The sequence below is a fragment of the Nicotiana tabacum genome, chromosome 22 (assembly GCF_000715075.1).
Source record: "Nicotiana tabacum cultivar K326 chromosome 22, ASM71507v2, whole genome shotgun sequence".
NCBI lineage: Eukaryota > Viridiplantae > Streptophyta > Magnoliopsida > Solanales > Solanaceae > Nicotiana > Nicotiana tabacum.
This window is the reverse complement of record NC_134101.1, coordinates 13,028,394-13,033,765: the sequence shown is the minus strand read 5'-3', so window position 1 is coordinate 13,033,765 and position 5,372 is coordinate 13,028,394.

Below are 5,372 nucleotides of genomic sequence, written 5' to 3'. Positions count from 1 at the left end.
TGTTCTTCTTACCTTCCTTATACAAAAATATAGAATCCTTAGTCATACAGAATTTTCGCAAGTCCAGGAACCATCAAACGCAAATCTCGGATTTTATCCATACACAAGTCCGAAAATATTTTCAATTGCTACATATAATTCTCAAACCCACTGAAATTTTCTCGGGAGTCACCCACTTTGCTCAAATCTAATTGCACCGCCCAAATGGGCCAAAAGACACGTGCCCCATTAGCACCACAACACTCAAAGAAGTAACTCTACTTTAACACCACATATCAAATTCATACTCTGTGCGCACTACATCATTCACCAATAACAACTTACTCATCCCGCGAATTTCATTTACTCATACGTGCAATATAATCCTTAACCAGAAATTTCTTTATTTGAGTCATCCTCGATCTCAACTTCTGCAAATCATAGTTAACCCACAAGTATGTCTCAGACCAAAATTAAAATTTAACACCTAACCATTAAATCAAATTGTCAATAGCAGACTCCCCCACTTGGCTCAAAGCTATAGATTAAAATATTCCATAACTCACAATACCAATACTCTCTTACTGCCATAATGCCACAGTCAGTCCAACGAAACTTCTTCCCAAGTTCATACAATGCCAACCATAAAAATACCTCAATCATCCGCTAAGCTCGTATTCATCCTCTTAAAACACAAGTCAACTTTCTCAACCATATTCAGATTCAAATCTCCACTCCTACACCCCGTCATTAGAAAAGAAACTCTCTACTCACATCATAAGGAATACTCCTACGTAGATTACTCTGCAGAGGATAATCCACCTGCTTAGCCTCAATCTGGTATCTTGTTATACCCTTTCACATTCATAATTACTATGCAATCACTTAATCTATCTGAGTCCAAACTCATTAACCAGACGTGAGAATTTAGTTTTAGCCCAAAATTTAACAATGTGAAAGATCCATCAAAACATTCATACTAGAGATTGTACGCCACATCAATTCAGAAATCAAGCACCCAATGACCTTTCCTTTACATTTCAAGGAAACACTTCTCGTCATATTCAAATCGTCTTAACACATCCCGCATTTACATCATACTCATCACAAAGCCATTCCACCGCTCATCGAGCCATAACTTCCACTCATAGGGATATTACCGGACATATGAGTCCAAATGTACAGGTTACAACTGAAGCTATCGAGCCTAAGCTGCGGTCTAAACTTGGCCTCAAGTCCTCCAGACTGGCCCATCACCAAAACACAAAATACACACCTCGAACCTCATTCATAGAATCACAAGCCGACGATGCACAGCTGATACCGAGCGCTCATGTGCGCATACAAATACGTGGAAGGAATTCAAAGAGTTATATATCAAGCTGAATCAATTCCGCACGAAAAGGAAAGAAAGATGGGAAATTATCCTAAATGCCTTGTAGCCTCTCGAAGATAAGTATGGACGTCATCATACCGATCTGCAAGACTCTACTAGACACTTGCTCATGACTTGTAGAACCTATGAACCTAGAGCTCTAATACCAACTTGTCACGACCCAAAATCCCACTAGTCGTGATGGCACCTAACCCAACCCGTTAGGTAAGCCAATTTCTAACTATCCAATTCCAATGAAATTAATTAAAAGAAATAATCTAAAACTGATACATCTCTCCAAGAACTGGTAGTACAAATCATTAGCTTCTAAGAATAGAGTATACAAAGCGGAAATGAAATAAATACATAGTCTGTTTGAATAATACATAAACAGAGCTTTTATAAATTTAAGGCTACCCTAAACAAGAGGCAGCTACAACAGGAACGCAGGTACATCTTCAAGTCCCGCAACCATCGAGCACAGCAACAACAACAGCTAACATCTGCACGCAATGTGCAGAAGTATAGTATCAGTACAACCGACCCCATGTACTGAGTAAGTAACAAACCTAGCCGTAGGTTGAAAGTAGTGACGAGCTTCTACCAAGGTCGGGTCCACAACCAATAGTACACAATAATCCATAACAACATAAAGCAAATAATACCAGAAATAACTCAGGGATAAAATACTCAGCCAAATAATGATTTCAAAAATTATAGTTCTTTCTTCCAAATATCTCAGTGAAAACTCAAATCGTTTGCTGAGGTTTCCAATAATATAAATAGTTTGAAAATAATAAATTTCTCCCAAAATCTTGTCAATAATAAATAAGATGTTTCATTTTCCTTCCGGATAACCAGTGTAAAATAAATGCATCACTATGCCCATCTGTCAAAAATGTGTGAGAAATCATGAATGATGTGATGTTGTACAACATGAGAAAAAATACATCTCCATGCCTGTATGTCATGTGTGCATGCCAATGCGATGCAACTCAATGATAAAAATTATAAACAGCCCCTCGGGCAGAACATCACTCATATACAGCCCCTCGGGCAAAAACCTCACAGTCATTCCTGCCACTCGGGCATACCTCACAATCACTCTTTCCACTCGGGCATACCTCACAATCACTCTTGCTACTCGGGCATACCTCACAATCACTCATGCCTCCCAGTCACTCAGCACTCGGCACTCGGCACTCGCACTCAGTAGGTACCTGCGCTCACTGGGGGTGTGTATAGACTCCGGATGAGATCCTTCATCCCAAGCGCTATAATCTACACGGACAACTCACGTGTGATAATAATAAAGTATGCTGCAGGCGGGCAACCCCGATCCACACTCATTCTCTCAATTCAGGCCCTCGGCCTCACTCAGGTATGCTGCAGGCGGGCAGCCCCGATCCACACTCATCCTCACCAATCAGGCCATCGACCGATATCAAACATGCTGTGGCGTACAGCCCGATCCCATGAATATGCAACATACTGCGGCGTGCAGCCCGATCCCATGAATATGAAACACATAAATCAGGCCCTCGGCCTCACTCAGTCATAAACCTCTCAAGCCACTCGGGCATCTCAGTTAAACAGGGCATTCGGCCCAAAATATTTTTATGCATCAAAATAGAGTCATAAAACTGAGTTATGATATGCAATGAAATGAATATGACTGAGTATGAATTTTCAATTTAACACAATAATTCACAGCAATATGACCTCTGTGGGTCCCAATAATACTGGCACATAGCCTCAACATGATTTGTAATATGCTTTTCAGCTCAATGTCTTTAACACATAAAACCGCATGGAAAATACCAAGGTTATTTAAATATAACATTCCACATAAATAATTATGTCACAATTTCTATAGTGCACACCCACACGCCCGTCACCTAGCATGTGCGTCACCTCCCAACAATTTACAAAATACATATATTCAGGGTTCATACCCTCAACTCCAAGATTAGAAGAGTTACTTACCTCAATCCAAGCAAATTCTTTATTCCAATAAACCTTTTCCTCGTGATTCGGCCTCTGAACACCTCGAATCTTAGTCAAAATAATTCGATACAATCAACACGAGGTATAGGAATCAATTCCATATGAAAATGCTAATTTTTCATAAAAATCCGAAATTTAGCTCAAAAATAGCCCATGGGTCCCACATATCAGAACCCGACAAAAGCTACAAAATCTGAACACCCGTTCCGATACGAGTCCAACCATACAAAAATTATCAAATTCCGACATCGGATTGACCTTCAAATCTTCATTTTATATTTTTGGAAGATTTTATAAAAATCTGATTTTTCTTTCATAAATTCATGGATTCATGATGTAAATGAATATGGAATCATGAAATATAATCAATATAGGATAAGGAACACTTACTCCAATGTTTTTCCATGAAAATCGCGCAAAAATCGCCTAAACCGAGCTCCATAAACTCAAAAATGAGTAAAAATGGCAAGAACCCCATTTTATAAATCCTCAGTTGTTTCGGGCGTCACAGGTAGCGTGGGGCGCTGCCTGTGGTGCAGTTTCCAGTATCCCAAAATTCCCAGCGCCAGGGCTATCGCCCCACGCTACCCTGGGCGCTTGCGGCGACGAAAAAATCGTTCTTGACACGAAAATAGGCATAACTCTCTCATACGATGTCCGAATTCAATGATTCTTTTTGCTATGGCTCCGTAATTTCAATACGGATCTAATACTTCAATTAAAACTGAATTTGGAGCTCATTTTCTTAATGTGATACCACATATTCTTGAAGAATCGACATCAAACATTCTAGGTTCGATACCGAAACATAGCAAATCAATCAGGAATGAACTATTTTAACTTAAGCTTTAAACCTTGGAACTAGATTTTTCAATTCATTTCAAAATCTCATTGGACCCGAACCAATTTCCCTTGCAAGTCACACAACACCTGTAAAGCCCAATTTGAGAAGTAAATGGGGAAACAGGGTTGTAATACTCAAAACGACCGGCCGGGTCGTTACAATTATGTATATATGCTTGTACCAATAAGGTTTATAGGAAGATTGTTGAGATCAAATAAGTAAAGATTGGGTTGTGGAATGAAGAAAATCTTGTAGAAGAATCTTGTAACCAAATTTGCACACCTAGTGTTTGATAAACTGCTCAAATGCGCTGAAACAATGAAAATCTTCCTAATTATGGTTCACTTTTGTTATGCTTCTAAATAGATTGAAGTTGCTAGAATTTTCGGAACCTCGTATAAGGAAGGCTCAAGAAAGATTGGTGTCGTCCGGAGGTCAATTCAAGAAAGAAGGCGATTTTGGAATATCGGCCTAACTTCAAAAAGTTAAGTGTCTTGCTTAACCTCGAGTGGGAGAATTACCCCTTAGGCATTGAGTCTTATGTGCAATTTGTGTAATTGAAAATCATGTACGCGGGGTGACGAGTATGTACTTGGTTTATATGTGCAAATATCATTGATTAAAAATCCTTAGATGCCCTTATGTATTAAATTAGAAATTATTGGCACTTATTAAATCCTCTATTTGTCATGCCTAGGCATTGTTTGCTGAAATTGTTTTTACATGATGATTTGGTGTGATTGCCACCTTGATTTTTATGTGAAATACTATTTTGTTGAGTTGTTCACTTCCGGATATTTTGTTAAGATTTTTGTGCATATTATGGACGAGCCGTGTGCTCCTTATTGTGGAAAATAAGGTATTGTTGATTTTTGTGGCAAGTTGTGATATTTGAGCACTTGATGTGCAATCTGTGATAAGTTGTAACATTTGAGCACTTGATGTGCAATCTGTGATAATTTGTAATATTTGAGCACTTGATGTGCAATTTGTGATAAGTTGTAATATTTGAGCACTTGATGTGCAATCTGTGATAAGTTGTAATAATTGAGCATTTGATGTGCAATTTATGCTATGTTATAATATTTGAGCACTTGAGGTGCAGTTTATAAAATGTGATATTGGCACATTATATTGTGGGAGTTATGTTCGGGTATTTGCACGAGG